The sequence below is a fragment of the Notamacropus eugenii genome, chromosome 2 (assembly GCF_028372415.1).
Source record: "Notamacropus eugenii isolate mMacEug1 chromosome 2, mMacEug1.pri_v2, whole genome shotgun sequence".
Taxonomy (NCBI): domain Eukaryota; kingdom Metazoa; phylum Chordata; class Mammalia; order Diprotodontia; family Macropodidae; genus Notamacropus; species Notamacropus eugenii.
The window spans coordinates 316235679-316254457 of record NC_092873.1 but is presented as its reverse complement, the minus strand read 5'-3'; the positions used below and the strand labels follow the sequence as shown (position 1 = coordinate 316254457).

Here is an 18779-nt window from a genome sequence, read left to right as displayed (position 1 = left end):
GTTTGCCTTTGAATCTGATTACCTAGTATTCAGTTTTGTTTTTTGTAGTTTTTCCCCTCTTCTCTGGATGTCTCTTTATTTCTCCTCCAAGCCCTCTTGCAGCATCTGCTGTGTGCCTCAATATAAACTTTCTGATATCTCTGAATTTGTACTTTTCTGCCTTTGCTAACCTGACTTAATGGTCAAATCAATTAGAAGGTCAAGATTGGAAAGATCCTTAGAGTTCATCTACTTTAACCTTTTGTAAACTCTCATTACCTTGAATATCTTCCATATTTCATTACATGGCTGTTCTCAACCTTAACTCCTTAAATGTATGGGCTGCTTTGCCTCCCCACTCCCCAACAGGGCTTTGCTGGTCACATACTTCAGTGCATCAACTATTTCTGGTTTCCTTGGAGTAATAATCCCTTTTCTGCCCTCCCTGCATGCCCCCCCCCCCCAGGAGCTTCTAATATAATTTCTAATCTGACAGAGGTGCCTGTGATTCAGAGATATTTAGTGGCTTGCCCAGGCTCATATAACTAGTAAAGACCATAAGTAAGGTTTAAACTCAACTCTTCCTAACTCTAAGTCTTACATTTGATTTACATTGCTGAAATACACCTTGAAAAAAGTAGATGATTAATAAGTATTTGCTAAATTGAATCAAAACCCTAAACCAAAGAGAAATCAGCTCCTATAGAAGAGTCATATGATTCCTCAAACAGTAGACTCCATCTTGTTACAATCAGTTTATAGGCAGTGAATGGGGTATAGGCACAAGGATTCAGATTAGGAGAGTAGGAACCCAGCATCTATACATTTACATAGGTGGGACAGCAAAGAGACCACTATTGACCCCTTTTCTTTTTATTCATCAACGTAGTTGACTAGCGACAACACAAAACCCTTTTGGAAGAATAGAGCTCAGACCAAGGGCTTTTCTAACTAAAGCCTTTTCTTATGTACAATCAGATATTGAGTGTGTGTGTGTGTGTGTGTGTGTGTGTGTATGTGTATGTACTGTGTCATTTCTGCAATTCTTGTATCGTGGTTTGGTGAATAGAAAACATGTTTTTGCTTTGAAAAGAAGTCCCCAAGTGCCATTGTATATGTGGGGAAGGGGCTTTGGGAAAGGAATAACCTGAGTCTGCTCTGAAGTCTAGAATGGAGATACCATTAATGAAAAGGCACTAAAAATCTCCATTCATTGAACAAATAGTTATTAAGAGCCTACTGCCTCCTGTGTTGGCAAGATAAGGTGATGGCAAGATAAGAAATATAAGATACAGCCCCTGACCTCAAAGAAATTATTTTAAGGTTTGTAAAGCACTTTAGAAATATCTATCTTCACAATAATCCTAAGAGTTAGGTGTTATTTTTATCACCATTTTACATCTGAGGAAACTGAGATGGATGCCAGGCCTAGAGGCCTGAGGGCTACCCGAGTCTTACCTTACCTGTCCCAGGTCTTCGGTTGGCCAAACCGGATAAACGTATGAGAGAAGAGACTTTCCGGAGTCGAACAAGGGTTAGGCTTTATTCAGGGTCCTGGTTACATGTGCAGGGGGAGCTCTTCCTTAGGAGGGCGAGAGAAATCTCCCAAGGAGGCAAGATCTTACGGTAAGAGATTGGAAGTAGAAGTGTAAGTGGGGAGAGAGGGGGAGAGGAGAGCGAAGAGAGGAAAAACGGAGCCTTCTGTCCTGTCAGGGCCCCTCCGCGCTAAGAGCGCCTTCAGGCTTTCCTGACCCTAATTAAGCTCTCCGGCCGTGTAGTTTGCACCTGAATACCGTGCCTGTTAGATAACAATAGGTGTGCCCAGATCTGGGACAGTCTCGAGGGCGGGGATGCTCCTCCCATCACGTTTCTCACGGGAAGAGGCAGAAATACACGAGATAGCTCGGTCTCACTCCTCGATTCCCTGGTGTTTCATGGGGGGCCTCATGAGAACTCTAAGATTTAGAAGTTCCCACCTTTACCCGCCCGAGACTGTCCACATGGAATTGAGCTTCCACCCCCAACAGATGGAGATTAAATTATTTGTCTAGAAGACTCAGGTCTTCTGGTTCCAAGTCCATACTCTAGCCATTTCTTAGTTATCTGTAATACAATATATCAAGTTAAATATGTAATAAAAGCCTGGCCAGCAAGTCCTGGAAATATGCATGCTTGGTGAGCCTATTTCTGAAAATGTCTAATAATATAGAATTGAGGGTCCTGGCTCTTCATTTCAGAGCACGTGTAGTAATTCTGTGATTTTTCTAGACAGCTTGCCACATCCTTTTATGATTGGCTGCTGAGCCAGAACCAGTTTTAGATCCCAAAGACTGAAGAGGGAAATTCAGCTCTCTTTCCTTGCTGACTGGTTCAAATGAGGAAGACCTGTTGTGAAAGAAAAGGCTGTGACTTTGTGAGCTTCAAAAGGTCAGGAAAACAAGCTGCCAGATGTCTGCAAGTTGGAGTCCATGCCAGATTTTACAGACAACTGAGCCCAGTGAGTAGCAAAGTCCAGACCCACCTGCTTGACCCAGCCTAGAAATGACTAAGCCAGCTCAGGAGTGACAGTGACAGTGACTGTGACTCATCCATCATCATTCAGAATTGAACATTGTGTGAGGTGAATGCTTTGTAGCAATTGCTTTAAGGTGGAGACCATTCTTCTCAGAGTCTGAGATGTGTCTTTAGTTTGGGAGAAATGCTTTGTAACTTCTGTTAGGTTTGAGAATTGACCTCCCCACTGCCCTATTCTAGACTGTGTATTAAAGGGAGACTGTTCCTTGGCCTAGGGGAATGATTTGTACTTTGGTTTTTTTTTTGTATATCTTCTCAATAAACATCCTTTTGTAAAATCTAATGAATGTTCATTGGTTAAAGGTTGCTAATCTTTGCAGGGGATATAAAACTATAACTGGTGATAGTTATTGGGAGAATGCACTGAAATGGGGGCTTAAGGTGACGGCTTTAGCAAGGTAACTGAAACCCTCATAAGTGAGGAAGTTAATAAATAGCTTTGTTCTGGGAACCCAGTTTGTCAGTGCAAATAGGAGATGGAATAAGGGCCCCAGTTTATATAAAGGTTACAAATAATAATGTGAAGCAATATATAGGTGTCACAATTATTCTATATTTAGTGTCAGAATAGTAGTGCAGACAATTGTAGCTGCAAGATTCAAGGGTGTGATCCCTATATGATTCAATGGCCTGAGAAGACTTCTTGGAGGAAAAGGGAATGATCTGGGCCTCAAAGGAGAGAGATAATTGATGGTGAGTAGTGGAGTAATTAGCATTTAACAAAGAGGCGGGGTGTCACAGGACCAGCAAGAAGGAGGACTAGGCATTTTCACAGACGATTATAACCTCTCAAAACTCTCCAAAATAACAATCATATGCAAGAGGTAAAGTAATTATAGTTGTCTCCACAGGCTAAAACACCAAGGAACCTAGAAAGTATTGATGAGCTAACATCAGAGAAGGCTAATCTCTAATCCCTAATATGCTCATTTAGCACCAACTTCCCTCACTAGTTCCTAAACTCTGGCACAACTACACTACAGTACCATGGGCTTGGTGCTCTGGGACCCACTCCACAATTGTTTCCTTTACTGCTACTGCAATCTCTTGACAGCACAATCACTGTAGAAGTGTATGAAAGCAGTATCCTCATCCTAGGGCAGAATGTACAACACTGTATTGCTTCAGAGCTAGGCTGGAGAACAAAAGGACCTAAGCCATTGAGTCCCAGTATGTGCCTAGAGCTCTGTCAGACCTCAAAGAAAGGGGGCTGCCATCCAGGTGGACCCAGGTCTATCCTTGTGGAAGTCATTTGAAGCAAGGATGGGTTTGGTTAAAAGTGAATTCCCCAACGTAGGAGGAATCTGAGATAGCTTTGTTTGAGGTATAAACGCTGGGCCAGCTTCCATGAAAGGAGGAATTAGAAAGTGAGTAATAAAGAGATACAAGAAAAAAAAAGACAGAAATTAAAAAAAGATATCAAGAGAAAGAAAGATAAAAACCTGAGTACAAGCAGATAAATAAATATCAGAAGGGAAGATGATGACTCTGAAGCATCTAAATAGAGCTAAGCATTTCTGAATAAATGTTGCAAAACAAAGGAAAATGAATTAATACCTGATGAGGCATAAGACCCTGTAGATTCCAAAGAAAGATTAATGGTTCAAAGAGAAATAAGAATCATGATCACATAATTTTTGGCCTATGCAGCAGAAATAATTGGCAGAATAGACAAATCTGAGTCTCTCCAAAGAAATGAAAAACAGAACAACAGATGGGGAATAAAAATCTAGTGAAGTGAAGGACAACATGAATGAAAAAAAGGAGGAAGCAACATCTTTCAATAGGATCCCAGTAGTCAGTCAGCTAGCATTTATTAAGCACCTACTATGTGTAGGTTCATTAATTGCTGGGGATATAAAGAAAGGCAAAAAAACAATCTCTGCTCTCAAGGAACTCACAGGCTAATGGGGGGGGGAGCATGTACATAACTACACATAAAGAAGATTTTTATATAAAATAGAGGGTAATTTCAAAGGGAAAGCACTAAGATTAAGGAGGATTGAGAAAGGCTTCTTGCAGGAGCTTTAGCTGAGACTTGAAGGAAGCCAAGAGAAAGGTGAGGAAGAATGTCCCAGATGTGGAGCACAATCAATGAAAATGTGTGGAATTACAAAATGAAGCATCATGTGTGAGGAACAGCCAGGATGCTAGATTATAGGATACATGGAGAGGAGTAAAGTATAAGAAGCCTGGAAAGATAGGAAGGAGTCAGACTATGAAGGGCTTTAAAAGCAAACAGGATCTTATAATTTGATTCTGCACAAAATAGGGAGCAACTGGAGATGATTTAATGGACTAGGGTAATATGATCAGAACTTCACTTTAGGAAGATCAGTTTGACAGCTGAGTGGAGGATAGATTGGAATGTGGAGAGATTTGGGGCAAGAACACCCACCAGCAGGCTATTGTAATAATTCAGGTGTGAGGTAATGAGGGCTTGCCCCAGAGTGGTGACAGTATCAAAAGAGAGAAGAGGACATATACAAGAGATGTTGCAAAGGTAGAAATGACAAGACTTGACAACTGATTGGAAATGGAGAGTGAGAATTAGGAATCAAGATCTGAGTAGGTTGCCAACTTGGTTACTGGAAGGACAGTGGTATTCAAATAAGTGATAGGAAAGTTAGAGAGAGGAAAGGGTTTGAGGAGAAAGACAATGAATTTAGTCTTGGACATGCTTAGTTTAAGATGTCTACGGAATATCCATTCTGAGACATCTAACAGTCAGCTGGAGATATGAGACTGGAGGTCAGGAGACAAGTTAGAACTGGGTAAGCAGATCTAAGAGTCATCTTCATAGAGATGATTATTGAAACTATAGGAATGGATGAGATGACTAAGTGGAATAGTTTAGAGGGAGAAGATGACCCAAACAGAGCATTGGGGGATTCCCCTGGTTAGTGGGTGTGACCTGAATCCAGCAAAGGGTTCTGAGAAGAAGCAGTCAGAATAAAACCTAAACAGATGAAAATATCAAGAAGAGAATGATCATCGGTGTTGAAAGCTGCAGAGAGATCAAGAAGCCTAAAGACTGAGAAAAGTCCATTGGATTTGACCATTTAGAGATTATTAGTAGCTTCAGAGAAAACAGTTTTAGTTCATTAATTCGGTTCAAAGTCAAACTCTAGAGTTAAGAAGTGATTGAGAGAACAGGCACTGGAGATACCTAGTACTGAGAGCTTTCTCAAGGAGTTTAGCCACAAAAAGGAGGAGGGATAAGACAAAAGCTAGAGAGGATGGAGAGATCAGGTATGGGATTTTGTTTGCTTGTTTTTGTTTTTTTAAGATGGAAGAGACATGGGTGAGTTTGAAGGCAATAGGGAAGCAGTCAGTAGCAGGAAGATCTGGGGCCTCTGTATTTTGAACTCTGGAACTTCTGCACTATCTCCATTTTTTGTGGTATAATAGTGTTCCAATTTTTCTACATCCCCTCCAACATTTGTATTTTCCTTTTCTGTCATATTAGACAATCTGGCAATTGTGAGGTAGTAGTGAGGAGTTGTTTTAATTGGCATTTCTCTCATCAATAGTGATTTAGAGCATTTTTTTATATGACTATAGATAGCTTTGGTTACTTCATCTGAAAACTGCCTGTTCATATCCTTTGACTATCAATTGAGGAATGGCTTTTATTTCTATAAATTTGACTCAGTTTTCTATGTTTGAGAAATGAAGCTTGTATCAGAGAAACTCACTGTAAAATTTTTTTCACAGTAATGATTACCAACTGTGTATCCATATGTATCCATCCTATTTCCCCTGTTTATCCTACTCTTCCTCTCTGTCTCTCTGTCTCTGTCTCTCTCCTTTTATCATGTCCATTTTCAAAAATGTTTTGCTTCTGATTTTTACCTCCCCCAAACTGTCCTCCTTCCTATCAGCTCCCAACCCCCTTCTTCTATCCCCTTCCCTTTCTACTTTTCTGTATGGGAAGATAGATTTCTATACCCAACTGAGTGTGTATATTATTCCCTCCTTGAGCCAATTCGGATGAGAGTAAGGTTCATATGTTCCCCTCCCCACTTTCCTCTTTTTCCTCTCCACTATAAAATCTCTTTTATGTCAGATAATTCATCCCATTCTGTCTCTCCCTTTCCCCTTCTCCCAATGCAATCTTCTTTGTCATCCCATAATTTAATTTTTTTTTTAGATAATCATACTATCACATTCAACTCATACCTCTGCTTTCTGTCTATGTATACTCCTTCTAACTATCCTAATAATGAGAAAATTTTTAGTAGTTATAAATACCATTTTCCCATGTAGGAATATAAACAGTTTAACCTTATCAAGTCCCTTGTGATTTCTCTTTCATAGTTATCTTTTTATACGTCTTTTCCTTCTTGTGTTTGAAATTCAGATTTTCTATTCAGCTCTGGTCTTTTCATCAGGAATTTTATTGAATGCCCATTTTCCCCCCGAAGGATTATCCTCAGATTATCACCTCAGTAGGTGATTCTTGATTGTAATCCTAGCTCTTTTGCCCTCTGGAATATCATATTCCCAGCCCTCAGATTCTTTAATGTGGAAGCTTCTAAAGCTTGTGTTATCCTGATGACTGTGTCTCCATGATATTTGAATTGTTTACTTTTAGCTACTTGTAGTATTTTCTCTTTGATCTGGAGGACTGGAATTTGGAATTAACTGGGGGTTTTCATTTTGGGATCTCTTTCAGGAGATGATCAGTAGAATCTTTCAATTTCTAGTTTATTCTTTTGATTCTAGAATATCAGGGTAGCTTTCCTTGATAATTTCTTGAAAGATGAAGTCTAGGCTGTTTTTTTAATCATGACCTTCAGGTAATCCAATAATTCTTGAATTACCCATCCTACATCTATTTTCCAGTTCAGTTGTTTTTTCCAATGAGATATTTCATATTTTCTTCTATTTTTTCATTCTTTTAATTTGTTTCACTGTTTCTTGATGTTTCTTAAAGTCATTATTTTCTGCCTGCCCAATTCTAACTTTTAACGATTTATTTTCTTCAGTGAACTTTTGTACCTCCTTTTCCATTTGGCCAATTATACTTTTTAAGGAGTTCTGTTCAGTGAATTTTTGTATATCTTTATTCTGTTTGGCCAGTTCTGCTTTTCAAGGTATTCCTCTCTTCACTGGATTTTTGTGCTTCTTCTATCATTTGGCCTATTATGTTTTCAAAAGTGTTATTTTCTTCAGTATTTTTTATGCCTTCTTTACCAACCTGTTGACAATTTTTTTTTCATGATTTTCTTGCATCACTCTCATTTCTCTTCCTTGATTTTTAAAATTCTTTTTGAGCTCTTACATGTGCCAAGATGAATTTGTATTTTTCCTTTAGACTTTGGCTATAGGAATTTTGACTGTTTTCTTCTGAGTATGTGTTTTGATCTTCTTGTCACCATAATAACTTTCTATGGTCTGAATTTTTTTCCTGTTGTTTGTTGTTTTCCAGCTCATTTCTTGACTTTTAACTCTATCCTAAAGTGGGACTCTGCTTTTCAAGTGAAGGGAGCATTATCCTAAGTTTCAGGTTTTTTGTTCAGCTGTTTTCAGAGATAATGCTGGGGATTTGTAAGTTTTTTGGCTCTTCCAAGGTAGTATGAACTAGAGAGAGGTGTGTTTACTCCTCTCCTCTACTGTGCACAAGCACTCTTTTCAAAACTGGAACTGTGACCAGAGTCCCTGCTCCCCTGTAACCACAAGCTCTGCTGTGCTAGTGCTTGTCCTCACACTGAGACTAAGGCTCAGGATTGCAACCCAGATCCCAGTATAGGCAATGCAACAGAGTCCTGCCCCTGGTGCCAGCAAAGGGATCTCTGTAAATCTCCTTTTGACTCATTGTCTGATCCCCTTACCATGTGTGGCTGAGAGGTCTGGTCACCATTGCTGCCCAAAGGCCTACTTCTGATTTTCTGGGGCCCAGTCTGGGCTCTTTTCTTACCCTGGTGCAACTTCTGAACTTCTAAGTTGTCCTGGGTTAGAAAATTGTTTCACTCTGTCTCTTTGTGGGTTTTGCCAATCTAGAATTTGTTTAGAGTCATTATTAAAAGGTATTTGGAGAGATTTGGGGGAGAACTCAAGTAATTCCTTTACTTTACTCCAGTATTTTGGCTCTGCCTCCCCACCATCTCCTCCTTTACCCTTGTTTCACCTGAAGAGGTTGTCCTTTTTGTCAGTGTAAGTCTTTCTACATGCTCCCATCCCATCTTCTCCATCAGATTGCTCCCTTCTACCACCCTTACTCCATCTCAAGCATGGAAGAAAAAAGTTATGGGGGCATAGAAGTTGAGACCTATATCACAGTTGCCAGGGGTTCCTGTGGTATCCTGTCTGGTCTTGTAATTGAAACCAGAAGAGACACCCCAAGTTTTTTTGAATTTAATTTTTATCAACATTTATCTCTCTCTTCCACTGTCCCCTCTAATTGAACAATAACAAAAATTTCCTCTGCAAAAAAAAAAAAAACCTCAAAAAATAAAATTCTCATAACATATATTCAGAGTCCAGCAAAACAAATCCTCACTTTAGATTTTTTTCACTTTAAATCCATCACCTCTCAGACAGGAGGTGGGTGGTATCTTCAGTCCTCTGCATGCATGATTTATCATCGCATAGATCAGAGTTCTTAAGTCTTTCAAAATTGTTTTTTTTTTTTTTACAATGTTAAGGTTATAGTATAAATTATTCTTCTCATTCTGCTCATTTCACCCTATATCAGTTCTTCTTAGGTTTTCCTGGAACTGTCCAATGTGTCATTTCTTATGGCACAATAATATACTATCACCTTCATATGCCATAATTTGTTCTCAGTTGGAGGACACCTCCCAACCCCCTAGTTTCCAGTTTTTGCTATTATAAAAAGAATAACATGCATTTCTTTCTTCTTTCTTTCCTTCCTTCTTCCTTCCTTCCTTCCCTCCTTCACTCCCTCACTTTCTTAGTAGTAATAGTACAACTGGGCCAAAGAATATTCAAAATTTAGTAACTTTGTAACAAATTGCTTTCTGGAATGCCTGGATTCATTCACAGCTCCACCGTCAGTGCAGTGATGTGCCTGTTTTCTCATAATCTCTCCGACATTTCTTATTGTCCTCTTTTGTCACCTTATTAATGTGTCACCTTATTAATATGATAGGTGTGAGGTAGAACCTCAGAATTCCTTTAATTTACCTTTCCCTCAATAGTCATGATTTAGAGGATTTTTAAAACATGCACTCCTTTGTGAACTAATCCAATCATTTTGGAGAGCAGTTTGGAACTATGATCAAAGGGCTATAAAAATGTGCCAATGATTCCATTTCTAGGACTGTATCCCAATTAGACATTTTTACATTTTCTTCTGTCTTTTCATTCTTTAGGTTTTGTTTGATTGATTCTTGCTGTCTCATTGAGTCATTAGTTTCTACTTGCCCAATTCTAATCTTTATCAAATTGTTTTCTTCAGTTAACTTTTCCATCTGTCCAATTTTTCCTTTTAAGGAGCTATTTTCTCCAGTTACTTTTTGAACTTCCTTTTCCATTTGTTCAATTTTCCTTTTCAAAGAGATGTTCTCATCAGTGAATTCTTTTTTTTATAATTTTAAAATCATTGGCCAGTTTTTCTTCTATTTCCTTCTTCAGCTGCTCCAGGAGAGCTGCTTGTGCTTGCGAGCAGTTCATAGTCCCTTCTGAAGTTTCAGATGGAAGTACAGTCTCAGCTCTGACCTCTTTGGTGTTTGTGTTTTGGTCCTTATCTCCATAGAAAGATTCTATGGTTTTTTCACCCTTCATCTGCTTTTTCTTGTTCATGATGTTGACTGAGTGTTGTGGCTTCTGGTTCTTTCAATCAGAAGCTACAGAACTTTGTGTTGAGCTGATGTGTGAAAAAGCTAAAAGCAGGTTTTTGTTTTTTTGTTGCCCTGATCAACCCTGGGGTTAGTTTGTTAAGTGTGTGGGAGGAGTGGTCTGGTCACAGGAGATCTCCTCAGCTGAACTGAGGCAAAGGCAAGCTCAGGGGATGGTGATCCCAGCTGCCCTATTGTCTTTCCGTTTCCCCTGGAGTGCTGAGGCATGCCTAGATGCTAATGCGTGTTCCCACCCCTCCTGGGGTTCCTCTCCTGGCACTGAGGCTTGCCTGGGTCCTAGTGTGAGTTTTCTCTGCCCTGGGTCCTCTGTCCTTCTGGTTTGCCTCCACCATAGTAGGAGGAATCCCCCTTAGCTATTTTCCTAGCCTCAGGTGTTATGAGACTTTTGGCCCCTTCTGCTCTTCCTGCTGATCCAGGATTTTTCTGGGGAAATATTTTATGGTTCTTTCATGGTCATTAAGGGGGAAGAAGAGAGCATTTACTGATCACTCTGCCATCCTGGCTCCCAGAAGTTCAAGTAGGTGATTTACTGATGTTTAATCTTCAGGCTGAAAGTCTCAGGAGCTGCTGCACTGATATCTGGCGGTCAATGGCTCTCACTGGCTCGGCTAGGCTTGTCTCCAGCCCTTGGGTACTGCTCTGCTAGTTCTGCCCGCTCAGGTTTCCTGGCCCCTTCTGCTCTGCTGCGCTGGACGTGCTGTGTTGTGCACTGGGGGCTCACTCCCACAGAACAGATCCTTCCCATGGACCTTCCAGTCTAACCTGGGCTCCAAATCCATCACAGTCTGTCTCCCACTGGATTACACACCTCCAAAATTTGGTCAGATTCTCCTTTCAGAGGTATCTGAAGGAGTCTGTCCAAGAGCGTAGGTGAGTTGTTGCTCTCACTCCGCCATCTTGGCTCCTCCCCCCTCTAGGACTATATCCTAAAGAGATCATAAGAATGGAAAAAGGACCTATATATACAAAAATATTTATAGCAGCTCCTTTTGTGGTGGCAAAGAATTGGAAATTGAGGGGATGCCCATCAATTTAGGAATGGCTGAACAAGTTGTGGTATATAAATGTAATGGAATACTATTGTGCTGGAAGAAATGATGAGCAGGCGGACTTCAGAAAAATCTGGAAAGACTTGTATGAACTGATGCTGAGTGAGTGGAGCAGAACAAGGAGAACATTGTACACAGTAGCAGCCACATTGTGAGATGACTAACTTTGATAGACATGGCTCTGTATTGTTAATGTATTTTTTTTTTTGGCTTAATTTGAAGATCTTTCCCATCCATTAATAGGCCCATGTGACCTGCTTAAATCACATGGAAGCTGAAGTCACATGTGGTAGGAGGAGCTTGCTGAACAGGTGGAACAGGAAGAGGTACAGCAGGAAAGGTAGAACAGGGAGAAGCAGAATTGGAGCAGAGCTGAGAGGAAGTCAGACTAATCAGAGCTGGGAAAGAGCAGGCAGCAGATATTTTGAGTTGGTTTACCCAAAGGATGGGAGAATTTTTGGTACCTTAGATGGTGAGAATCAGTCAAGATTGAGAGAGAAGAGTAAATAGCCAGAGCATTCAAAATCAGAATAGACTGACAACAACAACAAAAATTGTTTATTGCTCTGTTGAGAGCAGGGGTAGATTTTAGAAGAATAGATGGCATTCTAGGTAATGAACTATACAAAATACATTGAGAAAAAGGGCTTGATATTAGATTGAACAGAGTAATAAGACTTGTCCTACAGATCCTCCTGAAACATTGTTTCCAAGTTTGTCACACCTGCAGGGACAATAGGAAATTGACTAGGCCCCAGATCAGATTAAGAAAAACATACCTCTAGCCAGGATGATGACCTCAAAACTGCAAATTAGAAAACAGTAAACAACAGTGAAGAAGGCTGATAGTGGGTTCATAGACTCCAGAAGCATGGCTGACCCTATATCTACCCTATTTCTGGTTATTTTCTCCTTATTTCTTTTTGACTTTTTGTCTGTTTGCCTTGTTTGTCCTACTTGTTTTCTGCAGGCTTAATATCTTCCATCTGTAGATGCCTGATCACTTGAGCTGGATGTTACCCCCTGTCCAATGTGCTGTATCATCCCTGGACCTGGCATTCTCCAAGCTCTGGATGCCTGTTGAGGAACTGACCCCTCAAATGGAACCTCTTGGGGCAGGGACAGCTCTACATTGAATTTCAACGGGAAGTAGCTGTGGAAGAAATCTTTGACCCTTACCCAAGATTTTGGGCCCCATTCCTTCAAGGGGGGAAAGATAGGGTACTTGTGCTCAAGCTTCACCCTAAAATATTGTTTTATGTTCTTATTTTGTGTGATCCCTGTTTATATTGCTGTAAAGTTCTGTTGACATCGATTGCCCTATTGACCAATACAATGGATAAGAAAGATCTTGGGGCCAAATGTATTGCTAATGCATTTTTTTTGCTTATTTGGAAGATAGTTCCCATCCATTAATAGACCCGTATGACCTGCTTAAATCACACTGAAGCTGAAGTCACATGTGGTGGGAGGAGCTTGCTGAGTGGGTAGAACAGGAAGAGGCGGAGCTGGAGCAGAGCTGAGAGGAAGGTGGTCAGACTGGTCAGAGCTGGGAAAGAGCAGGCAGCAACTAGTGTGAGTGGGAGAGCTTGTCTGTGATTTTGTTTAAGGGAGCCTGTTTGTGATTTGTTTAAGGGAGTTGGTTTGTGGGAAGCTTAACAGATAGAAGGCTTGGGGATGGTGTTGCCCTCTGCATTGTTATTGTGTATAGATTTCTTTGTTACTGTGGTGGGTTTGGCTTTCTGGTGTTTGAATAAATGTTTTTCTTCTGCCTTCTATTTAGAAAGTCTGTTATACTTTGCGATTCAGAACTATGCCAACATATTCATAGTGGCCCTCAGTGCTGTGAATATTGCTTTGGTGACATAGGCTTTTGCGAGCAATGCAAGGTTCTAAGATAATTCCAAAAGACTCGTGATGGAAAATGCTATCCACATCCAGAGAAAGAATTATAGAGTCTGAATCCATATTGAAGCATATTATTTACTCTCTCTCTCTCTTTTGTTTTGCTTTGTTTCCTCTTTCTGAGTGGCTCATTCCATTGACTGTAATTCTTCTTTACAACATGAGCAATGTGAAAATATATTTAATATGAATGTATATGTAGAGCCTATACCAGATTTCATGCCATCTTGGGGAGGGGTGTGGGGAGGGAGGGAGAGAAAATTTAAAACTCAAAAGCTTGTGGAACTGAATATTGTAAGCTGAAAATAAATTAATTAAAAAACCCCATGCATTCCTAGAATGTTTACAGCACTCTAAACCAGCTGTGAGTTAACTTATGCTTGTTTTACTAGAAGCCATGAGGGTTATAAACAAACACTGATTCCTGCCATCCTCTGACCTGATTGATATGTAGTTGTCAGGAAATAGAAACTTGACTGAAAAAGTTTACTTCTTTTAGGGTTGATTAAGTATATTTGAATAAAATGTGGATAATATGGAACTTAGAATCTGGGAGACTCAGGAAGTCTGGTCTAGCCAAACTAGACTAATTAATATTCCCTGAAACTGACATTTCATCACTTGACTCATTTTAGTTTCTCCTTTAAATTTTTTTTCAAATGAAGATCTGCATCCTCCCTCTCACCTACCCTTGCCTCCACTGAGAAAGCAAGAAAAATAAAATTCCGTGTTACAAACATAGGCCATATCCATATACATACACACATACACACCCACACGTATACTCTAAATGCATCTCCTTTATATCCAGAGTTGGGTATCCCATTTCATCATGAAACATCTGGAATTATGGTAGTTCATTGTGTTGACCAGAGTTCCTAAGATTCCAGAGTTAATTGTCTTTATGATATTGTTATTATTATATAAATTGTTCTCCTTCTTCTGCCTGATTCACTCAGCATCAATGTATACAAGACTTCCTGATTTTCTCTGAAACCATTTCCTTCATTTTTTCTATTTTTTAATTAATTTTTTTATTTTTAAATGAATATCTGCCTTCCCCCCCCCCCATTTCTTCCCCTAAAAAAGCAAAGAAAAGCATTTCTTATGCAAATATAAATAGTCAAGAAAAACAAATTCCCACATTGACCATGTCCAAAAGAGTTATGTTCCAATCTGTACTCTGAGACCATCACTTTCTCTATCAGGAAGTGAGCAGCATGTTTCATCCTGAGGTCTCTGGAAATGTGACTGGTTATTGAGTTTATCAGAACTCCCAAGTCTTTAAAAAATGTTTGTCCTTATAATATTGCTGTTGTCGCAGAAATCATTCTGCTTCTGTTTACCTTATTCTGCATCATTTCATACAAGCCTTTCCTGGTTTCTCAGAAACCATTCCCTTCATAATTTCTGGTAGCACAAAAGTATTCCATTACATTCATATATCATAACTTATTCAGCCATTTCCTGTTTGATGGACACCCCATTAGTTTCTAGTTCTTTGCCTTACAAACTGAACTGCCACAATATCTTTGTACATATAGTCCTTTTCTCATTTATTGGTTACTTTGTGGTACAGACCTAGTGGTGGTATTGCTAGATCAAAGGGTATGTACAGTTTAATGGCTTTTTGGGCACAGATCCAAATTGCTTTTTAGAATATCTAGGACAATTCACAGTTCCATTAACATATTACATTAATATAATGTACTGGTTTTCCCACATCTCCTCCAAAACTTGCCATTTTCTTTTTTTCTTTTTTTTTTTTGTCAACACTGCCAATCTGATAGGTATGAAAGAGAACCTCAAGTGGTTTGTTTGTGCAAAAATTTTTAAATTGTGTATAATCAAAATGACCACTTTACCTTCTTTAACCTTCTCTACTTCATGTTTGGTCATAAACCCTTCTCTTATCCATGTATCTGACAGATAATTTCTAGCTTTCTAACTTGTTTATAATGTCTCCCTTTTTGTCAAAGTCATCAACCTATTTTAAGTTTATCTTGATGTAAGATGGTGTTCTATATCGCTTGCTCCAGATTGCTTTCCAATTTTCCCAACAATTTTTATCAAATAGGGACTTCTTATCCAGTAGCTGGTATACTTTAATTGATCAAATATTGATTTAAATTACTCATTTACTTCTTCTTTACTGTGTACAATTTTGTTCCACTAATCAACATCTCTATTTTTTTTATTTTTACCCAGATTTTTAATAATTATTGACTTCTAGTATAGTTTGAGATCTGGTACTACTAGGTTCCATTCCTTCCCACTTTTTTCCCCATTAATACACTTGATATTATTTACCTTTTGTTCTGTCACATGCATCTTTTATTAGTTTTTCTCACTCTATAAAATAATCCTTTGGTAATTTGATTGGTATGGCACTGGAAAAATGAATTAATTTAGGTACTGTTGTCATTTTCATTACATTCATTGGTTTGGCTTACTCATGAGCAATGGATAGTTACACATTTATTTAGATCTGTTTTTACTTGTGTTAAGAGTTTATAATTGTGTTAATATAGTTCCTGTCTATGTCTTAGCAGGTATACTCATAAGTGTTTCAAATTTTATCTAGTTATTTTAATTAGAATTTCTCTATTTCTTCCTACTGGCTTTTGTTGGCAATATAGAGAAATACTAATGATTTTTATGGGTTTATTTTATATTCTGCATATTTGTTGAAGTTGTTAGCTCTCAGAGGTTCTCTGAAAACCATCATGTGATCTGCAAAAAGTAATAATTTTATGTTTTCTTTGTCTATATCTTTATTTTTCTCATGTTATTACTATTGCTAGCATTTCTAACACTATACTGAAGAGTGATGGTGATAATGAATACCCTGTTGATAGCTACTGACTAATCAAGGTGGTGGTTGCTCAAGGTTGGGATGGCTGTGACTTTCTTAAAATAAGACAACAATGAAGTTTGCTGCATTGATTGACTGCTTCTTTTATTTGAATACTTAGAGGCCATTCTAGAGTTATTAATTACCCTAATTCAATGTTGTTGTGTCTCAAGGAATAGAGAGACCCAAGGAGAGGGACAGAATGGCAGATTATTGGAGCAGTCACAACACACACAACATTTATTGATTAAGTTCACTGTATTATGTGGACTCTGTTCATGGCACCCCAAAACAATTATAATAGTAATATCAAAGATCACTAACCACAGATCACCATGGTAAATATAATAATAATGAAAAAGTTCGAAGTTATTGTAAGAATTACCACAATGTGACATATACTATGTCAGCACATGGTATTAGGAAAATGGTACTAATAGACTTTTTTGAAGTAAGATTGCCACAAACCTTCAATTTGTAAAATATATATATATATAGATAGATAGATAGATGATAGATAGATAGATATAGATATAGATATAGATATAGATGTAAATTGTGTTGAGAAGCACAATAAAGTAAAACAAAATGAAGAGAGGTATGCTTGTATTCTTTTGAATACACTTGGATACACCTCTCTGCTGTTCTTGGGCCACTGAAGCAATGTTAAGTTCTTTTCATCAAGCAGTCATATTACACTTTTACAGTGGAACATCAGACCCAGTTCTAGGATCAGCAACATTTTGGGCCTGCTCCCTTGTGTTATTGCTGAAACAGTGTCAAGTTAGGTCAGTAACAAACTTTTTTCTTAAAACACAGAAGTGAAAAGTTCTTCAAATTTTATCTCTGGGCAATGCAACCAAACCCAGCCAGCTCTTCACATAGCAGGATTCTGCTTTCTTCCAACTCCCAACAGCTACAGAGCTCAGCTTCAGTCAAACCAGCTCTCAGAAGAGCCTGAAGCAGCTGCTCAAACTTGTGATCCTCTTCCACTTTATTTCTTTCAAGTATCAGAGAACTTTCTTAGCTCTGCTCCTTTACCTGTTGTTAGTTTACTGTGGTTGCTCTCTCATTTTTCTGATCTCTGTGTTGTCATCTGGTCTCCTTTGGTTTTTAATTCTTCAAACGAAGACATCCTTATGCATAGTGACCCATCTTTAACTTGAGTTGAAAAAATAAACCCAAGATCAACAGTTCTTTTAGGTATAACACCAACAGACAATTTACAATTTTCCCATAATCCTCAAAAAGTTTTTGATTTAAGAGACCATTTGAGGCTATGAGTGATCCAGGTCTAGAGAAAGTCACCAGGGAACTTTAGAGAAATATTAAGTTAGATTGCACAGGCACCATTCAGTCTGAGATTGGGTTGGTTTATTTATACTTATGGATTTCTTACTCTGGATAGAATACCTTTAAATTACTCTGACATTACTAAAGTTGTTTTTTTTTCACTCATAAATGAACCCTAGAAAATCTACTTTCATGCTCTAGTGTGTGTGGCAGACAGGGATAAGCAGGAAAAGATGAAGTGAATGATCTGCTAGAATGCCGTAGTAAAAGTGAGCATAGGTAAGTAGGGTTCAGATTCAGCTAGGGAGTCAAAACAGTCTCAGGGACTAGAAAATTCAGAACCCTTAGTACTTCTAATTGCATGTTAGAAATTAGTGATAAATTAGAAAGTACTTAAAAAAATCTCTTGGAACTTCTCCCTCATTAAGCAGAAAGGTTGGAGCTGGAGCTATCACATCTTGACCCCTAACCCCCATTTCAGCTTTTCCTCCACTTTTATCCCCTATTCCCTTCCTAAGCTTTTATCTTTCTGTTCTCAGGCCCCAACTCCTGTCTTTTGGTCTCTACTCAGGATGATATTAGCAGAAATAGGACTTTTTCACCCCCTCTGGAATGATATACTTGGCCTGGAGCCCTCGTAATGGTTGTGGTTAAGGGTGTGACACTCCAAGCAGCCTACATTAGAGGTGAGGGAGGGAGAAGATAATGTATTTAGGCTTTCAGCAGTCCAAAGCAAAAGGAGAAAAGCAGAAATTAGAGCATTCTTTGACTTTGGTTGAATGATCAGAATGTATCATATTGTTCTCTGGAGGCAGGGACCATTTTAGAGAAACATATTTTCCTTTCCTCAACTTTCTTCATCTTTGTCATGCCAGACACAAAAATTTCAAATAAGTTGGGCTGAGATTAGTGAATAAGACTTGGTGATCTACCCATAAAAAGAGATGAAAAAAATCCAAACTGGAAGATTAGGAAACAGTTGTTGAGTCATTTTTGACTCTTCATGATTCCATTTGGGATTTTCTTGGCAAAGATGTTGGAGTGGTTTGCCATTTCCTTCTCCAGCTCATTTCACAGATGAGGAAACTGAAGCAAGCAGGGTTAAGTGACTTGCCCAAGATCACATAGCTATTAAATGTCTGAAGCTAGATTTGAATTCGTGAAAATGACTCTTTCTAACTCTAAGCCCAGTGGTCTATCCACTGTGCCATCTAGCTACTCCTAGGACTATTAGCATAACAAGCATTTATTAGAGGTATATTGGTTAGCTAGCCTAATGAAGCTTGTAATGCTCAGTGC

General features: G+C 38.8%; 1 long non-coding RNA gene across 1 annotated transcript; it reads left to right on the top strand.

The window, feature by feature from the left end:
- The first annotated feature begins 486 nt into the window (after nucleotides 1-486).
- On the top strand, nucleotides 487-13206 carry LOC140527839 (uncharacterized). Its single transcript, XR_011974944.1, has 3 exons — nucleotides 487-3246; nucleotides 10927-11249; nucleotides 12399-13206. It is a non-coding gene; the product is annotated as an uncharacterized lncRNA (long non-coding RNA).
- The last annotated feature ends 5573 nt before the right edge of the window (nucleotides 13207-18779 follow it).